We start from the raw sequence: 25,191 nt of genomic DNA, 5'->3' as shown, positions 1-25,191 counted from the left end.
ATAATAGATGGTAGCATTTTGTATGTTCAACCTGTGCTCCATCCTCATAAGACTCCAGTCATAAAATTCCTTTTGCAAACTACTGGTCAATATACACTCTGGCTGGGAGTCCTGTAAAGTTAGCTTGCATCTACCGCTAGAATCAAGTCAGAAACGACATTTTCACTCAGGGATTCCTTTTTGTCAAAAAGCTGTTTTGAAACACTTCCGACACTCAATCGGTGTGAGTGTCAATTTTAATAGGATCGTCGGAGATAGGCACTCAGAAATAACGACAAGACACTTCTGGCTACCAACAATAGGCACTTTATTGGTCCCACACAGAAGTGATAACACAGTTTAAACAAGTTGTATGAAGCTAAAGAACTCTTACCGTATGCCATTAGGGTGGAGAGCCAACATCCACAGCAGAGTGAGCTTCGATACTCGCTGGGCATCCGTACGCTACCCACAGCAGACTCTACTCAAGGAGCATCGCTCCCCTCCTTTTATCCTCTAAAGTGTGTGCATCGGGAGGGGTGAGTGGCCATTCTCACCTCCCCCTACGCCACATTGTTTGTTGTGTAACCAAGTGGCATTGATCACAATCAAGTTTCGACAATTCAAGCAAAGCAGACTATGAAGTCGTCAAAGCAGGCTCAAGAGTTTATCTCTGAAGTCGTCAAAGCAGGCTCAAGAGTTTATCTCTGAAGTCGCTTAGGCAAGCAAGTTACCAAGTCATGCAATCATCTCAAAGCAGGTTCAAGAGTTTTTCACTGAGAAGATATACATTGATTAAAGAAAACTTCACAAAATATCTTAATATAGCAAAAGGATATTGACAATAAAGAAGAAGCAGCAGATTGAAAATAAACCACGCCAAAATAGTTGGGTACACACCGGCGTCCTGTCAAGGCTCCTCTTCAGGTAGCCTCTGTGGACCGATTGCGACTGCGAATTCGGACAGGCCTCGCAACTCTCACTTGACTCACTTCTGTACAAAGTGTTTAAGTGTCGAAGAAGAGTAGCATTGAGCGGGTTCAAAAGAAGAGCAGCGTAGAAGGGCGGCGCAACGTTGGCTACAAAAGTGTGCTTTGCACTTTCGAACCAGCTAGCATGAGAGGCTAATGTAGCATTCTGCATTTTCACTTCATTTTGGTCGAACATCACAAACGGTAGATTGACTCAAAGCGCATGACAGTTGTTTCTTTTGAAAAAACTCGTGCCTGATGCAGTTAAAAATTCAAACCAGCCATTTACCAAATCGAACAAACACATGAACTTAAACGTGCCGCACCAGATACAGGAAGGTCCTAATGAAAGCTCCGCAAATCGAAAAAAAAACCCTAAATGTCTCCTTTGCTGCTGGCTGAAGTCAAGTCTAATATTCTAACACTGCCAATTAATTTTTTTTTTACATTCAAGCCAGCCTTCACTGAAAATGTGGGTGCAACTCCACAAATTTTGACTCGCTCCCAAGACGTCAGAGGTAACGCCGCGTGGATCATTAATTAGAGATCCAGAAAGCAGAAGGTGCGAGAAGTTGAAGAGGCGAGTAGGAGTCACACTCCTGTGACGTAGCGTGGGCCATGTGGACTTTTGCAGCAACGCAAGCAAGAACATCTGAACATGACATGAAAAAGAAAAAAAATAAAGAGTGTGGTTGCTGTCCTTGGTGCTGAAGTCAACTCGTGTGTTACTCAACCACAACATTTGGGACACCTGAATGAAAAGCGAAACTACTTTTTCTCGGTTCGGAAATCTTTTCGAAACATTATTAATTACTTTATTTATCTATTGGATGGAGAACAGTTTGTTATTAGCCATTAGTGCAGCCTCCAAGCGGGGGTAATTAAAAATTAATGGCAGCCTGCTGTTAGCTTGAGGGTGGGTGGTTGGCTCAGTCTCTGTTGTTGTTTTCATTATTGTTACTATTTTTTTCCCCACTACATAGATGCTTAAATAACAATTTCCTCGATAGAAAATAATGTATACACTAGAAAAAAATGCACTTTGACAAATTTTTGATTTGGTGAGTTAGTCGTCAGTCAGTCACCGTGTTGGTTTGTTCATTCGTTGGTTATGGTGAACCCCACATAATTGCGGTTCGGCATTCATTCATTCATTCATTCATTCATTCATCTTCCGAGCCGCTTGATCCTCACTAGGGTCGCGGGGGGTGCTGGAGCCTATCCCAGCTGTCTTCGGGCAGTAGGCGGGGGACACCCTGAATCGGTTGCCAGCCAATCGCAGGGCACACAGAAACGAACAACCATCCACGCTCACACTCACACCTAGGGACAATTTAGAGTGTTCAATCAGCCTGCCATGCATGTTTTTGGAATGTGGGAGGAAACCGGAGCACCCGGAGAAAACCCACGCAGGCCCGGGGAGAACATGCAAACTCCACACAGGGAGGCCGGAGCTGGAATCGAACCCGGTACCTCTGCACTGTGAAGCCGACGTGCTAACCACTGGACTACCGGGCCGCCCTCGGCATTCATCAATACACAAATTTGCAGATTATTCTTTTTTTTTTTTAACCTCACTCCAGTTATTGTCTTAAAAACTTACCTATTTGCTGTTCTTGTGCTCAAGCCAAAGCCATAACAGTGTTGCTTTGACCCCATCTCGTATCATCTAGGTGCCAAGGAATACATCGACATGAGTTATGGAGTTCACTTGGACAAAATGTGTGCTTTTCCGGCAGCTTTTTGATTCGCAGTGACAAACATTTTGGTGTGCCTCAATTCAAATATGTATAAAGACACCAAATATGGCACCATGTAGTACTTGATTGCAGAATCTTACATTTCAAACTGAGTTCATCTTTTTATAATGACATTTCTTCTAGATTTGTTCCATACTGCAATATCAGAGTTTGCATAGTTTTAACTTGACACAACACCCTTTTCAGCAATAAAATTAGCGAGGAAATTCTTCTCATCTTGACATCACACAGAAAAAAAAAATCAATGAAACACTCAAACAACTAGAATTCACATCTTAAGTTAATGCTACTCGTGACTGACATTCATTTAAAGTTTTATCAACTCCAACCCCACCACCAGATCAGAACGGATCTCACAAACTTTTTTTTTTTTTTAGTTCAAGAGCGTGAGGATTTAATAGCATATTGCTGAACATGCAGAGATATGAATTTCCAGTAAGTGATTAATGAGCAGCATATACATCATTAATTTAGCTGCTTAATGGTTATGCATGGGACGAGCTTTTAAATGAAGCTTATTAGTCTTCAAAAAAAAAATGCTGGCCTAGATGTTAAGCTCGGACGATCAGAATGTTTTTTTTTCATTAATCGTTGGCACGGGTTCAATCGTGAAGGTATTCATTCATTAATTCATAATTCAGTAGTAATATTTTTATTCATGATATCGTTTACATTTGCCAGTGTTTCATCAAACACAGTTGGGGGGGGGGTACACATTCTATTGTATTTTCTTCCTTCCTATTTTGTCACTCTTGTATTGTTTCTGAGCAAATAGTTTTGCAACCAACTTTTTTTCTCTTATTTTTAACCAAGTTCTGTCTTTTTTAAGAATCCAATGGGTGAAAAAAAAACAACAAAATAAATCACAAAACACTTAAAAAGGTACTGAAAATTCATTCCAACCATCACCGCAAATATTAAAGCCCTGGATTTTCTCGCCGTTGTATCCACACCAAGGATTGCAGTATTTATTTCCAACAAAGTTCCTGTCATTGTATTCTTTTGCATTTTCTGTTCGATGCGCGTGGCAAAGCAGTAGCGATTCGATCATTAGAATATTCTAGACCAGGCAAAAAGCTGTGACCTTCAGAATGTTGGGATGTGCGGCTTCAGCTGGCATTTGCATTCTCATCTCCAACCCGCCGATCCCCGTGACAAACATCACCCACACACCCGACTGTTCAAAGTGGAAAAAAGGCATGCTCACTAGCAGTCGGTTGACTGTCGTCCGCATCGCTACTGCCGACGCTCACAAGTCAAAACGCCCACTTCTTCCCCCGCAAGTTCACTTCTATTCAAATATGTTGTTGTCTCCCCGCCCCCCCAAAAAAAAACATTACATAACTTGTATTCATTTCCATATAATTCATTCATCTTCCATACCGCTTGATCCTCACTAGGGTGGCGGGGGGTGCTGGAGCCCATCCCAGCTGTCTTCGGGCAGTAGGCGGGGGACACCCTGAACCGGTTGCCAGCCAATCGCAGGGCACACAGAGACGAACAACCATCCACGCTCACACTCACACCTAGGGACAATTTTGGAATGTGGGAGGAAACCGGAGCACCCGGAGAAAACCCACGCAGGCCCGGGGAGAACATGCAAACTCCACACAGGGAGGCCGGAGCTGGAATCGAACCCGGTACCTCTGCACTGTGAAGCCGACGTGCTAACCACTGGACTACCTACCGGGCCGCCTATTTCCATATAAATGCATTCTAAATGTAATTCCATTCAACGTAATGGACTTACAAAAGGGCTGAGCAAGCGCGAGTAGTTTTCCATCACGTTTATACCCGCCACCGTGAACCCCGAGCATTCCAATTCCTGTGTTTATCCTCCACATTTAAATGGCCGAGATGACTTTTAATGACGCCATCTTTAAGGTGATGGATGCGGTCATTTGGACATGCTTTTCCCTGCGATTTCCGCCATCTGTTCCGGCTGACGGAGTCCTCGCCGCGTCGACGCGGCAGGACAAATGTCCCAAAGTCTTTGATAAAGTTGATGTCTTAAAATATAAAAAAAACGGGTGGTTTATGTGGTCCTTTTAAAACGCTCGCCTTCTTTATAGCGACGTTGATATAGTGATGCCGCGGGAGCATTTAAAATGGCAATATATGTGTTTTTTATGATGTATTTAGAGGAAGATGTTATGGCATATTACAAATCATTTCGCTCAAAAGGTACCATTTGTTGATTTGTGGATAATCAGACACGGGGTGACGTTGAATGTACAAATATGTGTGATTAAAATGTCCACTTTGTTTTGATGACTCTGCTTTTTTCATGGAATCTCTTGAAGGCTGCCGTGAATCATTGCATTGATTCAAAATGAAGGAATTATTAACCGTCAACGCCACATTTGAAAATTAAACGACTGTATGTTTCCAAAATATTGAAAAAAACAAAGTGACATTTTTTTTCAATGAGCATGAATATTTGTTGTTCTAAAATTTTCAGGTCGTGACCGAAAGAACGAGATCCCGGATACAAGCGGCCGAAATGAGTTTTCTCCGCAGGGTGTCCGGGCTCTCCCTTAGAGATAAGGTGAGAAGCTCGGTCATCCGGGAGGGGCTCAGAGTCGAGCCGCTTCTCCTCCACATTGAGAGGAGCCAGATGAGGTGGCTTGGACATCTGATTCGGATGCCTCCTGAGCGCCTCCCCGGTGAGGTGTTCCGGGCATGTCCCACCGGGAGGAGACCCTGAGGAAGACCCAGGACACGCTGGAGAGACTATGTCACCCAGCTGGCCTGGGAACGACTCGGGATCCCCCGGGGAGAGCTGGAAGAAGTGGCTAGGGAGAGGGAAGTCTGGGCTTCCCTGCTAAAGCTGTTGCCCCCGCGACCCGGCCCCGGATAAGCGGTAGATGATGGATGGATGGATGGATGGATGGAAAATTTTCAGGTCACACCACCTTTTGCTTTTATTTTTTTTCTTTGCAAAAAAATGTAGATTTTTTTTTTAAATGAGAAATTAAAAGTACTGTATCGTTTCATATTGGTGATACTGAAAGCGTAAAATAAACGATTGCTGAGATCAATTATGAATTTTGGTCACTTTTCATTCAGTCTTTACTTTGAAGCAATCGGTTGGCTTTAAATGGGGAATGTCATCTTTTTACTTGTTTTACTTTTGTGATAGGTCCCATTTGTGATCTAAAATTAAGAATTTATTTTTGATCCCGGTGACATTTTTCATGTAAGTTCCTTAGCATCCAAAGGCATTTAGCCGTTTAAAAGTGCCTTTTCCAAACCAATTAATCGCTAAATTCCATTTTATTACTCAGCTATAACTGTCATTTTGACACTTTATTTACCATATTTAATTTTCACGCTGGTCAATTTCTTCAAAGTCTTCTCCGCATTGCTGAAACCGAGTTTTTCATCCAACAGCGCAAAGCCATGAAAAGCCAACCGAGCTTTGACTAAAGCGAGTCATTTACCGTTTTTGAACTCTCTGAGCTCTTCTGAGCTCAACGGTCCACTTGTGCGAGACTGGCAGAGAAAGCTGGCGAGTCTCGCGCGGCGGCAGAGCCAATGAGAGCTAAATGGACAAATGGTGTCATTACCGAGTCATTACAGCGCCGAGACGGAGCCGACACGTGACGATTTGCCTTTGCTTGTCACCGACGTTGAATATTTTCATATCGGCCTGTTGCTCATGCATATTCATTGATGGCACCCAATTTGGAGCCAATGTTCGATGATACTTCATCATCATCGGATTCACATTAGGAAGGAATGGCGGCTGTGACAACATTCGATTTGATTGGTTTTTAATTTCTCCCATGAAAAAGGTTCCGGCGTGAAGAATTCAAAGTCTATTTTTGAGGCTGGAGGGCTGTGGAAACGTGTTCGGGCTCCCAACAGCGAAGCATCCATCACTCCTGTCGGCGATTATCAACACCTGTCAAAGTGCGGATATGTATGTCGGAATTTTTTTTTTTTTTAAAGGCTGTGTTTAGGGCTCGGGATAAAACGTGGGGTATTAATCCGTTCATGCACCAATAATGATAACATAATAAACTGTTCACTGTCGTGACCGCTGGGCGGCCCGGTAGTCCAGCGGTTAGCTCGTCGGCTTCACAGTGCAGAGGTACCGGGTTCGATTCCAGCTCCGGAATCCCTGTGTGGAGTTTGCATGTTCTCCACGGGCCTGCGTGGGTTTTCTACGGGTGCTCCGGTTTCCTCCTACATTCCAAAAACATGCGTGGCAGGCTGATTGAACACGCTAAATTGTCCCTAGGTGTGAGTGTGAGCGTGGATGGTTGTTCGTCTATGTGTGCCCTGCGATTGGCTGGCAACCGATTCAGGGTGTCCCCCGCCTACTGCCCGGAGACAGCTGGGATAGGCTCCAGCACCCCCCGCGACCCTAGTGGGGATCAAGCGGTACGGAAGATGAATGAATGAATGAATATATATTCTGTAGGGCGTGCCCAGCAATCCAGTGGTTAGCACGGCGTTTGCATGCTCTCCCCGGGCCTGTGTGGGTTTTCTCCGGGTACTCCGGTTTCCTCCCACATTCCAAAAACATGCGTGGCAGGCTGATTGAACACTCTAAAATTGTCCCTAGGTGTGAGTGTGAGCGTGGATGGTTGTTCGTCTATGTGTGCCCTGCGATTGGCTGGCAACCAATTCAGGGTGTCCCCCGCCTACTGCCCGGAGACGGCTGGGATGGGCTCCAGCACCCCCCGCGACCCTAGTGGGGATCAAGCGGTACGGAAGATGAATGAATGAATGAATATATATTCTGTAGGGCGTGCCCAGCAATCCAGTGGTTAGCACGGCGTTTGCATGCTCTCCCCGGGCCTGTGTGGGTTTTCTCCGGGTACTCCGGTTTCCTCCCACATTCCAAAAACATGCATAGCAGGCCGATTGGTCACTCTAAAATTGTCCCTAGGTGTGAATGTGAGCGTGGATGGTTGTTCGTCTCTGTGTGCCCTGCGATTGGCTGGCAACCGATTCAGGGTGTCCCCCGCCTACTGCCCGGAGACGGCTGGGATAGGCTCCAGCACCCCCCGCGACCCTAGTGAGGATCAAGGAAGATGAATGAATGAATGAATGTCGTGACCGCTGTCCCTGAAAGGGTTTAAGTAAGAAACGAGGAAAACGGTGTTCAGACATAATATCTAATAAAATCCAGAATGCACTGTGTGGGGCTACAATTGTATTTAAGTATCACATGGAGGTTAGGCTCGATTATCGAGTGCCTCGTGGTTGGGCCGACACCCACGGGGCCCTTCTAAATACAGCCCAAAACAGCTACCCTTTTCCCGCCTTACCTCGCTAGATTGACGGGCGGCTAACGTTCGTTCTCCGAGGGCCGGTCCGCGGAGGTGTTGGTACCCGGGGTTATTGCATGTTGTCGCGGGAAGCCCGTGACATCGTCGCCGGACCTTTTCGCAGCCTTGGCGACGAGGGAGAAGACAGATGTCCAAATAGCCCGAAGGTTCATCACTCACAAGGATTTGTTTGGCGCGCAGGGGTCGAGGAGGGGCGAAACGCGGATGAGTAAAGATGGCACCGTTTGAGCCTCTCTCCTCCTCTAATGAAAAACAAACTCATTCGAGAGGGGCTGGTGAGTAATGGCGGCCAACAGCCACATCTGAAACTTTTCTTTTTTTTTTTAAGTGTTGCCCTACTTTTGAGGTCGAGCCATTGTTTTGTCAATGTCAAGAGTATCTTTGCGTTAAAGTCTCATCACCATCCAAATATGGCAAATTTCATATTTTTCATAAATCGACACTATTCGCCTGCCGTCCCTTTGCTGTTTTGAGTCATGATTAACCAAAAACCGCTTGGGAGCAAACTAGTCGCATTTTTGAATGCTCAAAAATGTCCGACGCGCTGTAAAACGAAACTTCTTTCCTTGTTGCGTTATGTTTCTGCCTTGGGACTACGAGCATTTATGCTAAGCCCGGCGCATTTACACAAAAATCATTTACTGAGACGGAATCATTTTAGTTTGTTATTTATTACCACAGTAGCAGGTTACCAAAACACAGCAAAAAAAAAAATGCTGGGCTCTAATCAACCAAATGAATATTTACATACAGAATGTTAAAAAAAATGTGTTTTGCATAACTATCATATTTTAATGAGGGGGTGGGGGGGCGCACATTTTTTCCTAACGTGCACGGTTCAGTAAGCATAACGCGCGGTCATATAGATGCAATTTGCATAGCAATGTGCCAAATGCATCAATTAAATGCGAGTCGGTTTTATCTTGCAGCCACTTTTAAATTTCCATTATGACAGACAGCCAGAATCACCTGAATGTTTTGCTGTTCTCCAACAACCCCCCCCCCCGCGTCACCCCCCATTCGCAAATCTTTTAATTACATCACTTCCATTTTGTCACTTGTCTAAAAAGGTTTTTTTTTTCCGACGCAGAGCAACTCTAAATAACTAAATAAAAAAACAAACTTTTCATTTCCATCATGTTTGCTGCCTTTCCGCATGCTTTATTTTCCACCTAATTGTCCGACGGCCCAGACGCACGCTTGAAGCTCATTTGTAAGCAACGTTTGTCAGGCGGGGGGCAATCGCTCATGCCGCTCGCGTTTACCGAGGTGACATAACTCATGCTAAATGCAGGACTGCCCTGGTGGAATACCGGCATGGGCAGGTGTTGAGGGAGGGGCAGACGGCGAGGTGAGGAGGGGGTCGGGGGTCGGGGGGGTGGGGGGTCACACGAACTCGAGGTCAGTCCTCAAACTGAAGAGCCACAGAACGGCATGACGACTGAAATCGTCCGCGAACGATAATGCGCGTGAAGCCAATCGCGTGCGTCCAATCGCAAACAAGCCGACAAAAGGCCACACTTTTACAGACGAGATGGATCGCCCCCCCCCCCTACCCAATGGCGCGTTTTGAGGCGGAACGGCACAAACAGCTTATGGTAATGTCGACGTCGTTATCGGCGATTATCTGCTCGAGCTACCATGTACGTTCGCCACAGACCCGCCGCCTGCTGTCGGGAGGGATAAAACCGTGATTATTTTCCGCTCACCGTCTGGAATTGGTCGCCAAATTAAATGGGGTACACCATTTACAACGATCACCCTTAAAGGCTCATTCGTGCTCCACCATAAGCCGCGGACACATAATACCCAATCAGGCAGACTTTCAGTGGACGCCGTTATTGGCACGTGAAACAGAATTGTTGCCAGTTACGAAGCTCACTGAAGTTTCTTTTCAACAACAGTCCGGTTGCTGAATTACTCTTTCTTCTTCTCTGCAATTTCTGGCCATCCGGATGCTCTGCAGGCATCACGCTGCCTCTCACAGGTCAGTCTTGGTACTGCGACGGATATCTGGTTTGGTGGAGACTTGCAAATGACGATGGCGTGATCATGATGTGTGCCGTGTTAGTCACATCATGAGAGCAGTAAGCACACACTTGCAGGTTTATATACTCATGTGGGGTCCTTCGTTGGAGAGGATAAAAATCGATCTGCATACCCAATTTGATTAAAGACCGGCGGGGACAAGTACTTTGTTTTCAATATTTTTGGCATTCATTCCATTGTGCGGTCTACTTGGATCAGCCGTATCATTCTAGAAAGTTATAAAACAGCACAATTTGAGTGAGCCATTTTAAACCCTGTCAAGGCAACGTAGCAAACTTCATTTGATCAACTTTAAAGGAAATGTATCGCAGGGGGGTTTTTGCAGGTAATCTCTCCACATGTGGCCATGTTGCACCCCGCGCTCAGCGTGCTTGCAGTCGTTTTAATTGCCCATCTGGCACAAAAGGTAGCACAGCGCGAGTGCATGTCATGTAACATCATTGAGGCGAGCACTTGGATATAAAAATTGGAGCGGCTCCTCGGGAACATTTTTGAGCGTTGGCTGAGACTCGAGAAAGTTTTGTGGAATAACTTTGCTGAGAAGTTTACAGCGGAGGGCTACTTGACTCGAGTGCTGTCTCCGCCAGTGGAAATATTTTCAGCTTCTTTTATTGTTCACTCAAGGCGCTGTACGGAAGATGCAATTAATAACAGCTTGTTTGCAAATAGTTGAATCTCCGGGGGGCCTGCTATTACATCATAGAAGGTGCAACGCCTCCACTATGGTGTCGGTTTCAAGCGGTAAGCAAAGCCATACCGAATTTTGTCGTACACACAGATTAGTCGCAACTGTGATGAGGAAGCAGTAGCTCAAAACGACAAGATGCCTTCATGATAGTTGTTTTGCTTCATTTATGTATTCATGATTTGATTTTTAAAAATATATACATTCCATTGTTTTTCCCAGCTTTGGTCACTTTGTGTTACATATTCCACATGTGATATTTAGTTTCTCTGCACCTTCATGATCATTTAATCCATTTGACGATTAATTCAATATTTTAAGCCCCCATAAGTTTATGCTTGCTGCGCATCCCGCCTTCATCAGTCAACACATTAACTAATGAGGATGTGATTTAAGTTGTGAGATTTTAATTACTTGAGGTAATAAAGGGTGGGGGGGGGGATGTATGAGAAAGCCTCAGTGTGCAGCATAATTCAACACGTGGCCTGAAGTATAGTTTCATTAATGACTAAACATGTAAAAAGAAAAAAGTTTTTGTTTTGTTTTGTTTTGTTTTCCTTTACATCTTTGTATCAGCGATATTCCTTTCATCCTCGTCGGCATAAATAATGAGCCTCTATTCCAGGGTGTTGCGTCTCACTTCATGTGGTTGGCACTGGAGAGAAATTCAATTACTTTTATTGGCAAGGTTTCATTTCCTCCTCGGTAGTGTGAGGTGTTGCCACATTTTTTTTTTCCGGCCAGTCCGACTGTGGTTGCACACAGGCAAACAAGGGGATCAAAAAAACCCCTCCAAAGAATGTGGGTAAAAAAAAAAAAAAAACACCATAGTGTGCATACGCTTGAGGCCATCCAGAAAACTGTAACAGATTCCAATGCTAAATTAAACGCTTAAAAGAGTGGAGAATGCCAAGGAACACGAAAAGGTAAACAAAAGATACACATACATAAATGGATGGAGTTAGTTCCGGTCATTTTAGCAACCCGCATCAAAGCCGTGCTCGTTTGATTTCAATTGTCCCAAGCTTGTGGCTCTTGGATGTGTGCATCCTACGTATTAACACTGCGTTCAAAATTTGTCACAGCACAACCAGAAAACTACCTTGGAGATTATTCATTCATTCATTCATCTTCCGAGCCGCTTCATCCTCACTAGGGTCGCGGGGGTGCTGGAGCCTATCCCAGCCGTCTCCGGGCAGTAGGCGGGGGACACCCTGAATCGGTTGCCAGCCAATCGCAGGGCACACAGAAACGAACAACCATCCACGCTCACACTCACACCTAGGGACAATTTAGAGTGTTCAATCAGCCTGCCACGCATGTTTTTGGAATGTGGGAGGAAACCGGAGCACCCGGAGAAAACCCACGCAGGCCCGGGGAGAACACGCAAACACCACACAGGGAGGCCGGAGCTGGAATCGAACCCGGTACCTCTGCACTGTGAAGCCGACGAGCTAACCACTGGACTACCGGGCCGCCTACCTTGGAGATTAAATGAACCAAATTTGGAGTTGAAAGGAATTCAGCAGTGGTATGCATGACGCCTTCTTGTGACCGTCTCCAAGTCAAACCCTTAAATCATTCAAAAGTTCCACAATCAACACTGAATGATAAGTCATGACACTGGCATTCAAAAATGACTCAATTGGCAAAATTTGCCTGTGCTATGCTTGCCGGTTTGCACCCGCCTTATATCAGCCCGCACAATTAGTCAGTTAGTAGCTTCCACAAGTTTGCATGAGCCATCAAGTCCGTGTCAGTTTTTGCATTAGCAACCCTTTTAGTTCAGGCCCAAAGTGCTTAAAAGGGGATAGAATATGAACATTGATGATTTGAATCATAATCATGATTATTATTTCTCGGATTGACTTGGCGACATTTTACCGAGCAGCTTGAGTGTTCCACTTCATGACATCACATTGAGCTCCGGTTTTTGTTCCATCACTCAAGAGCAAAAAGACGAAAGCACACACGCGCGCACACACAAAAAAATGTCATAAATATTGACATTTCATTGCGACAGCTGCGAACTGCGAGGTTCCTCAACATACTCCATCCGCCAGCACCTCGTTCTCCCCGAAGCAAATGCAGACGTAGACAAACAAACGCACAAAAACAAATACACGCACGCCATTGCACACAGGCAAGCAAACGGAGGACGCCATCGAAAGGATATACAGTGGTGAGAGCGACACTCGACTCAAAATCGCGGCTGTCACAAAGAGACGTTTGAGCTGCAGCTGTCAGCACGGAGCGCAGACAAAAACAACAACAAAAATACAGCATGTGCGCAGAACAAATGCTGGGGGTGAACGGCAGAGCACTTATATTCGAACAACCGCCGTGATGCCAGCTCGAGTCGGACGCTCACTAAAATCTTTCGGGTTCTTTCTCTGATATTGAGCAATCATGGGTGGTCGTTTCGACCATTGGGATAAAAACTGTGTCAAGTATAACAGGGACCAAAAGCCATTAAATGAGGGGGTGGGAGGGGGGGGTAGTTGGCCCTTCAGGGGCACTGCGGTTCTTGCTTGTGTCCAGCAAAACAAGCAATCAGAGGCTTAAAGAATATGTAACACAGTCACACCGCATCAGGCTGTGCCTTCACATCCAGTTTTCAAGACTTCAAAGTCTACATATCAAGACCAAGGGACTCTCCAGTTTCGAGATTTTAATGAGGGTCCGAGTTGTTTTTGTAGGCCCCTGTTGTTTTTCTCGAAATTATTATTCCATTTTCATGATTATCATCTGAAATGTATCGGTCTGTCGTGGTGAAGAAGGAGCTGAGCCAAAGGGCGAAGCTCTCAATTTACCGCTCGATCTACGTCCCAACCCTCATCTATGGTCACGAGCTATGGGTCGTGACCGAAAGAACGAGATCCCGGTTACAAGCGGCCGAAATGAGTTTTCTCCGCAGGGTGTCCGGGCTCTCCCTTAGAGATAAGGTGAGAAGCTCGGTCATCCGGGATCGTCTCAGAGTCGAGCCGCTTCTCCTCCATATCGAGAGGAGCCAGATGAAGTGGCTTGGGCATCTGATTCGGATGCCTCCTGAGCGCCTCCCTGGTGAGGTGTTCCGGTCATGCCCCACCGGGAGGAGACCCCGAGGAAGACCCAGGACACGCTGGAGAGACTATGTCACCCAGCTGGCCTGGGAACGCCTCGGGATCCCCCGGGGAGAGCTGGAAGAAGTAGCTAGGGAGAGGGAAGTCTGGGCTTGCCTGCTAAAGCTGTTGCCCCCGCGACCCGGCCCCGGATAAGCGGTAGATCATGGATGGATGGATGGATCATCTGAAATGATTTTTATTTTTGAGGGCATAAACATGAATGAAGCACCACCAAACTTTGCACACAAATAGAGCCTGGCAAAAAAAAAAAATCGATGTTTAATCAGGGCTCTGAAAATTGGGAGGTACCAAAAAAAAATAAATCATACGTATATCCACAAATGTAGAGGAAAAGAGTAATGATGAAACAAATTTGTCAATGAGGACAGCATTTTTTTTGGTTTGCTGCAGGTGGTTGAGATTTTGCGCAACCTCGGAGGTGACTTTAGGGTCAAATTGTGATTTTGGCGACAGAGACGTTCCACTTGATGAATGTTTGAATATGTGTTGTTGTATTACGAACAGGAAACTTGTTTGGGTTTTTTTTTTTGCCTGAGGCTCTTCTCATCAGAGCCGCTTCGTCATGTCAAAGCCACCACCTCGGCGGCCCCCTTCGGATCCCTTGCGAGGTCTCTCCAATAGAGACGACGGGGGCAGGATCCTAAACATGAGTGATGCCTCGGACGACAGCTCAATCTCATAAACGATGGGGGCACGACTTTAAGTTATTGAGCTCGGTCGGCGGGATCGCCAACGGCCAAACCACTTCATCACACGGGGCAATCTTCCTCCAGCTCTAATGTAATTAGTGTGGATCTCCTCGGCCCGGCTTTGCTCTTGTGCTGTTTGCTAAATGTGATTAGAATAAACAAGCGTTTAAATTAAAAGAAAAATGGAGGTCTAAAAAAAAAAAAAAAAAAAAGTGACAAGAACGGCTTTGTTATTATCGGAGTGGCTGAAGAATCATGCACACTCCAATTATCCTTGAAGGGAATTGACATGAGCTGGGGCTTTGCAGGTGATGCTGCCAAATTGTTTGCTGATGATTAGAACACACAGACTATTTATTTTATTTTTTGAAACGCAGCCATTTGTCAGGAGGGAGAAAAAAAAATGTTTTCACCGCAGCATGGCTGCACTGTGTCTAGCGTTTGATTGGGGAGGGGGGGGCAGCTTTGAAGCGGGCAACAACACACTGAAAGGAGGCAGCGAGTCGAAGTCATGCGGCGGAGTATATACGTTGCCATTTATAAAACATACAGTTGCTTCAACCTCAAACCGATTCAACCGCAGGATCACTCGATCGGCGTCTTTATAGCCATCAGTTGCTCGGTTTGAAAGATCAATGACCAATAGGGTGTTCTTGTACACTAATTGGCAAGTTAGAGATGCCAATGATTCCGGTATACTTTGTCCTGAGTGATCCTCAGGTGCCACACAGGTAATTATTCATTCATTCATCATCTTCCGAGCCGCTTGATCCTCACTAGGGTCGCGGGGGGTGCTGGAGCCTATCCCAGCTGTCTTCGGGCAGTAGGGGGGGGACACCCTGAATCGGTTGCCAGCCAATCGCAGGGCACACAGAGACGAACAAGCATTCGCACTCACACTCACACCTAGGGACCTAGTGTTCAATCAGCCTGCCACGCATGTTTTTTTTGGAATGTGGGAGGAAACCGGAGCACCCAGAGAAAACCCACGCAGGCCCGGGGAGAACATGCAAACTCCACACAGGGAGGCCGCAGCTGGAATCGAACCCGGTACCTCTGCACTGTGAAGCCGACGTGCTAACCACTGGACTACCGGGCCGCCACAGGTAATTATACAATGCTAATTGTATGGATTATTTATTGATTTTTTAAAAAAAAATTCTTTACTTACAAAAACATTTTTTTTTTTAGTTTACAGACAATCGAGATCAGCGCTGTGCAAACAAATTTTAGTCTTCTCTGACTATATCTGCACTCATCTCCTCGGAGGTCGGTGTTAGCAACACCCCCATAGCTACCACCTGAAAAGCTGATTGCTGCACTCATTTAAAAAAATTTTTTTTTTTTTTTGGAACTGCCCACAAATGTATCAGCCGGCAGCAGGGCAAGATGGATTTAGAGGATGACATATTGTACCAACCCACATGGATCTATCCACCTCACAATGTCAAGAGTTTGGCTCATCTGCAGAGCCTACTCAACCAGCACATGAGGGTGGAGGAAAGGGGAGGGGGGGTCACGGGTCTGTAGCATATTTGAGGGCAACCAATCGGCATTAGAAATGGACAAGAAGTTTGTCAGTCTCAACACGACCTCCGGTTACAGCGTGTGAAAGGGGGAGTGCGTAAAAAGAGTGAAGTCAAACTATTTGCATGAAAGGCTAGCGGGTGTTCTGCTGGCGGGATGCTTGAGGGGGGAGCTACATTCGTGATGTGGGGTTGTGTAAGCTATTAGTCACTTCATACATTATACACGCTCAAGCACGAATTCATTAATGGGTGAAAAAAATGTAAAATTTGGGCACACGCAGAGTTTTCTTTCACTTAATAGGGAACGGTGTACATGGGGGAGCAAAATGCAATTGGTGCAGGAACAGGTACAGTGCTGTTGGGCGAGCAAACTCCAGCCGGTGGCTTGCTCGCTTGTTTGCGCCGCTAAGTCGCATGTCGGCAAATCAAAACACCGAGCGATGGTGACAAGTCTGGCGAACCGGCTGCCACCTGTTTGAAGAAACCTGCAGCCGTGCATACAAAAGGGAAACTCAAATTTAGGCATCGATTTCATCACCTGAATCCAATCCGACATGATACTGAATTGTATTTGGATCGATCAGGCCACCGCTCGCGCGAACCGGCAAATACGGCGATGCTAGCCTAGCGCGGGCAAAAACCAAAGGCTGCATCGAGAACATTTCCGCTCACTTAAACACTTTAAAAAATGTTAGAAAGCAAAATTATGGTGACGTACGATTTACTATGCGGTTTTCAAGATGATCTCGGATGATCTTAGCAGCCGCTATTTAGGACGTCGTAGTGTAATGTTTTCACCAAAGCTCAATGCAGTGTACCTGTAACTCTTAAATGTGAGGACCATGGGAACAATTACAGTCTCCCCCAAAAAATGATTAAGAATAAATAAAGATAGCCATCGATCATATTCAACATATAATCAATTAATACAAACCGTGAAACTAAAAGTAAACCAGACAGCAATTAATGTGTGTGTCTATGTGTGTGTGTGTGTCTGTGTGTGTGTGTGTGTCTGAGTTTGGAGTTACAAGAGTAAACACAGTTTGGTTAGAGCGCTCCGCTGGGAAATGCACACAATTTACACGGCCTAACAAGCACCGATTACTTTTGGGACGGTCGCCTGTGTGACTTTCCAGCTTTTTCCATTTCTAACAGGAAGAAAAATAAATAAAACGTGGCAGCATTTCAACAAAGTCCTCTTATCTGCTTTTGGTGGATGTACTACCTGTTGACATCAAAGATTCGTCGTCGCCTCGCGAGCGAGCGACTCTTTCAATTCTTGCCGAAAATAATGAACGGAACAAACGGAGTACGCATCTGTCACATTTGCAGTTGCCGTGAAATCAGTGCAGTTGCGACCCGTGAAAGAGAACCTCCAAGGAAATCAATGACGGAAGACTGCGCTTTCTCCCGTATGCCATTGCGCCATCGGTCCATCCGAGGAACAAGGTCTCGAAAGACCACTGGCGGCTTCTTGGTCTTGTTCTACAATCCCGAGTTAGCAAACTATTGCGCAATAAGTGTCAAAACAAATGTCGCCTGTGCGCATTAGAGAATTCAAAACTCATCTTGTGGGGCAGCAAATAAACAAGCCCATCAGGAAACGGGCGCCGCTTCACATAAACGCTTCAAACGACTAAGACAAAGGCTGGAGTTAAAAAAAGGACGACATTTTTGCGGCATGTCAATTGTATTTTGGAGTGACATTACAACAAACGCATTCAGAAAGCGGCAATCATCTCACCCCAAAACTCTGGGATTAAAAAAAAAAAACAGTCTGGCCTGTTGCGCTCTCGAATACATTAAGCACCAGTGACGGCCAGAGCCGTCATGAACAATCGCTAATTGCTCCGGATTCGACGCGAAATTTTCAATGTTTCGAAGGCATTGAAACGTCTTCTAGCTTGACGCAGTGTCAATTACGGGGGGGGGAGGCTGCGCGACATCCACGCTACGGTTCAACTCATCGAGGCAGAACTGACGATTGACGAATAGATCAATTGCTTCAGCCTTTGTCAAACGCCCCATCCCGACAACGGATTTTGATTTAGTTCGCCAGCGGGACTCCATTCGGATGTGCACTCAATCATAAAAGCACTGCCTCATCATTAAAGTTCCGTTGAATTTCCACCCTGGTCACGCGGACTATCCGGTTTAAATCCAATCCTGAACGAGAACCATTTTGTTTTGTTTTTTGTTTTTTTTTCCTCGCGAGTTTGATCTCAGCTGACTGGAGCGTTCCAGATGGGATGCCGCACTTAACGCAATCCGACCCAAACAATTTGCAGCTGTCCTCCAATACGCTCCGGACCGCTCGGCAACCCACGCCACCGCAAGCCGCCTTTGCGCTACGAATCGATTTTTATGATCCCATCCCCTGCCGCACGCCTGCCCGCGCAATCAGTCTTCATCACGGTGGGGTGCAAGTAGCGGCTCTGCGCTTGACAGATTAAACCTGGCACACTCAGCGGAGACTGCGCCTCCCCCCCAGCTTCGCATCATGTAGAGACTGGTGGGGGGGTCGGGGGGGTTGTTTTACAAGAGTGATTTACGAGGCAACATAATTGTTGTTGCATTAGCTTGAATCATACGTCGCATCGCTTCATTCGAATGACAACATGGAAATCATCCGCGCGCTGCTCAGGTTTGCTCCGAGAGAGTATCGGTGGCTACTTCGTCCATTGTTTTAAGGGTTCGACCTTGTGCACAAATGCCAATAACCAAGGCAAGATGTGTGCATCGCCCCCCCGAAGTCGGCAAAGTCCCAACCATCACGTGTGGAATCGAACCCTGCACCTCTGCACTGTGAGGCCACAAGGCGCTAGCCATGAGACGGAGCGCCATGCCGGAGCGCTTTTCTTTGTAGTTCCGCCATGTTTATACTGCATGATTCAGTGTATGTGGTGTCTTTTAAAAGGGGGGGGGGGGGGGTAAGAAAAAAAAAAATCCAGGTTGACAGTTGTGAGAGCGTTTCAGCGCCATCAAGGAGGAGAGCACGTTGCCGCATTTTTTTTTTTTTTAAGAGAAGCATCTGTCATGAGCTTTCTAACTCACAGCAAAGTGCCAAAGCTTGATCTGCAGCCGCTGGCTCTCCTCTCGCCACCCCGTGCGTTTCTTCACGCTCATGGATGAGCTCGCCTTCGCCGCCACTCCGACGGCCACGCCGGAATGCCTTTAGGCTGGGCCCCCCGGGGGAGTTGCGGGGGTTTCTGGGAATATTTATGTTGGATTTTCTTTTTTTTTTTCGTTTGTTTGTTTCAACAAGAGAAAATAACGCGCCATTTTCTCGGACCCGAAAGCCAATGTTTGATTGTCACAGGATTATAACCTTGGATAAACATCACCGAATGGAGAAAAGAATAGAATAAACTCCTTATTAGAGGAAGCTCCGGTTTTCACAGCGGCGACATGGACACCCGTCGCCCACAAGAATAATAAAAATCAAAGATCAAAGAAATCTCTGTGTACATATTTAAATCCTACAATGAGACTGAGGAGAACGAGCGGCGCCAGCGTATGCGGCGACTGGGCGTGAATAATGCATCGGATGCTGTACTGGCAAACTGAACATTATCCAAAGAAGAGAATGTGAACAGCAACTCGAATAGTTAAGCAGAAGGGGGCGGGGGGCGGGGGGGGGGGCGGGAGTCGGGGGTGGTGTAACGTCGATTCATCAATGCATTGCAACACTTCCTACCGTCCACGCAGTACAAAATCTATTCAGCAACCCCCCTCCACCCCCCACCCCAACCCCCACCCCTGCAAAACAATTCAATACCGATTCAGCCAATCGCCGGAATGGCAAATTGAGTTGAGTTCTCAGTGCTTGGTGCTCAGCTAACCAAGTGCTCCAATATGAAACAACGGAGGACCACGGCCCCTCAACAATCTCTTCATTTAAAAGCGAGTATACATTTTTTACCTTGTTGTCATTTTTGGGCTCTCATGTTCAAAATCGGGCGGCCCGGAAGTCCAGTGGTTAGCACGTCGGCTTCACAGTGCAGAGGTACCGGGTTCGATTCCAGCTCCGGCCTCCCTGTGTGGAGTTTGCATGTTCTCCCCGGGCCTGCGTGGGTTTTCTCCGGGTGCTCCGGTTTCCTCCCACATTCCAAAAACATGCGTGGCAGGCTGATTGGACGCTCTAAATTGTCCCTAGGTGTGAGTGTGAGCGTGGATGGTTGTTCGTTTCTGTGTGCCCTGTGATTGGCTGGCAACCGATTCAGGGTGTCCCCCGCATGCTGCCCGAAGACAGCTGGGATAGGCTCCAGCACCCCCCGCGACCTTAGTGAGGATCAAGCGGCTCGGAAGATGAATGAATGAATGAATGTTCCAAATCCTGCGGCTTGGAGTGACGACAGTGCGTTGCAAAAAGATGACGTGAGCAGAACGTGAACGTCAACAAATCGCAGTAAGAAAAGAAGAAACGCTGTCTTTGCATGGAGTAATTTTTTTGCTTCCAGTTGCCATTTTCCAAACTCTTATGTTTGGATTTAAAGTGTTCCACATGCCGTGAGGTATCATTGTGCCAGCCGTGCCCTTTGGATAATGCAGTGTGGCCTTTAGGAACCAGGAACGGCGGCTAATTTTACCAATCAAATCAAACAGGTGCATGGCTGATAGTGCCCACTTATAGCTTGAAGTGCAATGACAATTTGCAGATAGGCATCAGAAAATTAATTCATTGGGGGAGGTGGAGTGGGGGGGGGGGCGTTCATGCCCATAATAGAGATGTGTTTTGCCAGAGCGAAAAATCACTGCGCTTCAATTTCAGATTTTTTTTTTTTTTTGGAAAAGGAAGCTAGCATTTCATTTACAATTGACCAGAAGGAAATGAGTTTTATTGACTTATTTGCGAAGGGACAACAGTCATCTGTGCCGGTGCGCCTCACTGCTTCTCGGCTGAGAGCCCGACTGGTCATTTATCGGCAAATACGGCCCATGGGAATCGATGCCGTCGGTCAATATGCCCACTCCTTCAGGGGGAAGCGAATGGACGGAGACAATAATGGGCCCAAATTACGACAACCTGGTGGACTTGCCACGGTGACGTCTGCACAAACAAATGGCTGTCATCTAACTTCCTGGTTTGCGCGCCGTCAGCTAGTAAATACGAGCGTGTGTAGCCGGATCTCAAGGAAAAAAAAAATCGGAGGCACCCAAACACAAGTGAAAGCACCTGAGTACTCCCAGTTGACTGGGTTTATTTATTCATTTATTTCGGGTGCTTCGAAAAAAAATAATAATAAAAAAATGATTTCATTTCTCGCAGACAAAACAGAAAACAGCGTTTTGAGTGCCGTTGCTAGAGAAAAAGCAAGTCGCTACTGCTGCCGATGCAGCCGCGCGGTGGGCGGCCAGTGGACTTTTTGCTCGCTTGCAGAAATGTGCGGGGGTGGGATGCGGCCAAGGTTGACGCTCACTAGAGTGTAAACACACACACACACACACGCACACAGAATCTTACTCACACAAATTCCTCCTCCACAACTACCCTCAAGAAACTGAAATTAACATCGATTTAAAATTTTCTTCTGTCATCTCGTCTCCAATTGTGAAATGACGGTGGAGAATTTTTCTTGGTGCCCATTGGGCAAGTCCGACTATCTGCAGATGATCGCCCGATGTGCCAAATAATTGTACAGGTTGACGAGGTCAGTTTGAGAATGTAACTTTCACCAAACGGTGCTGTAATTAAGCTTCCGTTTTACCAAGTCGGATAGGCCATGGCATCACTCTGCGAGTGCGGCTGATTTGAAATGTCTCACCCAAGAAGGCAAACACAATTCTCTCCAAACTCTACAAAAATACGCTCTCAATTTCATGAGGTAATGGCACTACTGAATTGCAAAGTTGCAAATTTGGACAGAAAAAGTCCCCCATCAGGACAAAATATAACTGCGCTTTTATTTTGATGTGCACGTATGGTCAGTACAAGCAAGCAAGTGCAACAATTTGTGTCAGTGTTGGCAACTTTTTTTTTTTCCTTTCACAGCGGTGCCTCGAGATACAAGTTGTATTCATTCTGAAATACGACCAAAACTTCACATTTCAAACGCGAGCTCAGGATGACCACGGCGTTTGTATACGCCGATGAGACGGCTCATGTTAGCTGTTAGCGCTAAACAGCTAACATGAGACGGCTCATGTTAGCTGTTAGCGCTAAATGACATCCTTTTCATGTTAGCTGTTAGCGCTAAACAGCCAAAATGAGACGGCTCATGTTAGCTGTTAGCGCTAACAGCTAACACTAGCGGTCTACTGAGCGTGACTACTTTCAAATCTGAACTCTGTGGATTTCATAAATCGCAAAGGAACGAGTTTGAAACACTGAAAACAACATCCGCCTGCCTTGCTAGCGAGCAATTATAACACAATTTAAAAATCCTATTTATTGTCTTGCTTTTTTTTCTGTAAATTGTTGACTGTTCAGTCACAGTCAGGCAGAGAGATTTTCAGAAAGTAGCATTTGAATTTTCTACCTCTCTACTTTCCCCACTTCATCGCAGGGGAGACAATCCAGTGACCAACATTTTTGTGCGAATGAATGGTCAAGAGTACGTAATTCATTCAAAAAATATTTTCGCAATGCAGGCCAGATGTGGGCCAAGCAGGCGGGAAACAAATGTGGGAATAAAAGTGAAGAGTTAATTAAACTAAATCCCCACAGAGGGGGTGAGAAAAAAACGTGACCAATTAATGGTTTAGTCTGTTGATCGACAATTAATCTACAATTATAGAGATACATTAATTGAGAGCATTAAGCAGATGTGTGAAAAGGGTCTTGTTTATGGAAGCCCAATAATTGAGAACGGGAAGCAACAGTCAGTGTTGTTGAGTCAGTAATTAAAAAGCACGCGAGCCGAGCTAGAACGCATCTTACGTAACGGCTATTAGCCACAGACAGGAAGCAGTTTGAGCTCCCCTATTTCCCACTTCGTTGCCCGTCACTGTTGCCAAATCATGGCAGGGTTTTAGCAATCTAGCCGAGGCAGCCCGCATTACGGCGATAAAAGGATCCAGCGTGTCCTGGAAACGCACGCGCAAGCGGCATGCGACTTTGTAATCCTTTTCGGTTCAACCGTGGTGGTAATTCACGGCATTTTCACAGCCAATTAACACACGGGTTTTTTTTTGGTATAATTTACCCAAAACAGAGATCATGCCCACTGAGACACGGGTATGCGGTTGGTCTTTTCATCCAAATTCATCTGGGGTAATTAATAGAGAATTTGGGGAGGGGTTTATGATGTCTTAGGGTGCAGCAAATTCTTGTTTTACGACCGTATTTTCCGCGGTATAAGGCGCTTCCGAGTATAAGGCGCACCATCAATGACTGGCCTATTTTAAATCCGTTTTGATATATAGGGCACACCGCATTATAAAAATGGAATAGAAGCTACAATAATGGCTGTGGTTGCGATATGCATCCACTAGATGGAGCTACACTAAAGGAATACAATACAATACAATACAATACAGCTTTATTTATGTAGAGCCTTCACAATCTGATTTGTTAGTATTTCAAAATAGTTTTTTTCCCATTAGACAAATGGAAATCCGTTCATTCTTTACTGTTGATAACTCATCTATTCATCCATTTTGTATCCCACTTTTCTTCCCGTGCAAGGTTCACATCGTGACACAAGCAGTTTGCTGATATTTCCTTAAGCAGGTGTTTGCCACCACCAAACAAAACTGAGGACGCCATATGCGCATGGTAATTTTCCGAAAACAGCCACAGGTCAAAGTCAACAAATTCACCATCAACACTGACAAACTTGGGATTTCGAGAGTATCGAATGGGCGCCGGCTCGTCCCTTTAGCCTCTTCTGCCACTTAATGATACGGTCGACGAGGATGCTCGAGGATGCATGCCAGATGGACGGTAGGGAGGCAGAGTTTGCCTCTAGCTGTTGTAATTAAGTTGCGTAATTGCACAAATAATGAATCAGTGTGCCTTGGAGTCAAAACAGTCGATGACACACAGCAGGGATTTTTGCCCCCCACCCCTTCTCCCATTGCCTCCACAGCCATTTGAAACAAAACTCGACTAAATTCCGAGAACTGGCTCTCGGACTTTGGCAGGTGTTCTTCATTTGGGCGGCCATGCACATCATGATATTTCCCATTTGCACCGTGCACACGTGCGTGTTGGGGTTGTCAACCTCTTGTCAGCATAGTTGTACACTGTAATGGAGATTGTCTGCCAGATGTTTTTTTTTTTTTTTTCCCTTGCAGCAAAAAGCTAACTTGATTGTCTTATTGGCAGAGTGGCACTTTGAGTGCGCTCCTTGAGTTAAAACCGCATCAATTGCAGGTTGCCTGTGTCACTCTGGCTGTGATTTTAAATCTAAGTGATGGACACAGATACTTTTATTTTATTTATTTTTTGCGTATGGGAATGAATCTTGGAGATTGGGAAATGAAGAGCGTGTCCGCTTGTCATCGACCCGCAGCTGTCGGAGTGCTGGCACCTTTCCTGTATTTATTTGACTTTTCACTTGGCTATTTTACGACCGCAGCACGGTGAAGAGATGGCAAAAGCCATAAAAGTGCAGCGAGGCTCCCTGTGGGTCACTGGATGAGATCCAAATCATGCACGACTATTGAAGCAGAGTACACACATACGGATTTTTAACATTACTGTATTTTGAAATGTGACAGATCCGACATTTGAGAAAAGAAATAGACCGGCAATATTACACATTTTATATATATTCATCCAAATGATCTTGTAATATCTAAAGTAAATGCCACTTTTCGGAACAGAGTGTCACGGTTCCTTATTTCCCGACATAATTAAACCAGCATAACAAAAGCAAGATAACATTATTCTGCTTATGTGGGGATGAACCCGCAAAGGAATCTCATGCTTCAAAAACTGTCTGGTGATAAACAGGTTTTGAAAAAAAAAGGATGGAAGCTAAGATGTATCTTTTGATTGTGATAGACCGACACAAAGCGTATTAAATGATAAGAGGGGACGATAGCGTGAGTCACATATCCAGCAAAGCTCTTTGAGTAATCAAGGCACGATCAGACGTCTTGCTCCCCGATGAAGCACTCGAGGACTAATACTTGTGAAGCACGGGCGCATTCTG

The 25,191-nt window shown here is 45.8% G+C and overlaps 1 protein-coding gene and 3 long non-coding RNA genes across 7 annotated transcripts in view; 1 reads left to right on the top strand and 3 right to left on the bottom strand.

The window, feature by feature from the left end:
* The window catches only part of brinp1 (bone morphogenetic protein/retinoic acid inducible neural-specific 1), a 96,395-nt gene extending 95,438 nt beyond the window's left edge, over positions 1 to 957 (bottom strand). The window contains exon 1 of the mRNA XM_052050436.1: positions 880 to 957. The gene's annotated coding sequence lies outside the window, so the exon portion shown is untranslated. The remainder of the gene's footprint in view (positions 1 to 879) is intronic.
* Positions 1 to 20,384, top strand: part of LOC127590901 (uncharacterized) — a 203,720-nt gene extending 183,336 nt beyond the window's left edge. Inside the window, exon 3 of one of the 3 annotated variants that reach the window (XR_007959786.1) lies at positions 20,247 to 20,384. This is a non-coding gene — a long non-coding RNA (uncharacterized LOC127590901). Of the gene's footprint in view, positions 1 to 6,956; positions 7,132 to 7,283; positions 7,316 to 20,246 lie in introns of those variants that run through there. The other 2 variants (XR_007959787.1, XR_007959785.1) reach the window with 2 other exon arrangements.
* Positions 2,105 to 25,191, bottom strand: part of LOC127590905 (uncharacterized) — a 271,544-nt gene continuing 248,457 nt past the window's right edge. For both annotated transcript variants that reach the window (XR_007959793.1, XR_007959792.1), the window contains exon 3: positions 2,105 to 2,273. This is a non-coding gene — a long non-coding RNA (uncharacterized LOC127590905). The remainder of the gene's footprint in view (positions 2,274 to 25,191) is intronic.
* Positions 4,152 to 25,191, bottom strand: part of LOC127590908 (uncharacterized) — a 128,977-nt gene continuing 107,937 nt past the window's right edge. Inside the window, exon 2 of the long non-coding RNA XR_007959796.1 lies at positions 4,152 to 4,236. This is a non-coding gene — a long non-coding RNA (uncharacterized LOC127590908). The remainder of the gene's footprint in view (positions 4,237 to 25,191) is intronic.

This window comes from Hippocampus zosterae, chromosome 18, assembly GCF_025434085.1.
Source record: "Hippocampus zosterae strain Florida chromosome 18, ASM2543408v3, whole genome shotgun sequence".
NCBI classification, from domain to species: Eukaryota; Metazoa; Chordata; class Actinopteri; order Syngnathiformes; family Syngnathidae; genus Hippocampus; species Hippocampus zosterae.
This window is presented reverse-complemented; position numbering and strand designations above follow the sequence as displayed.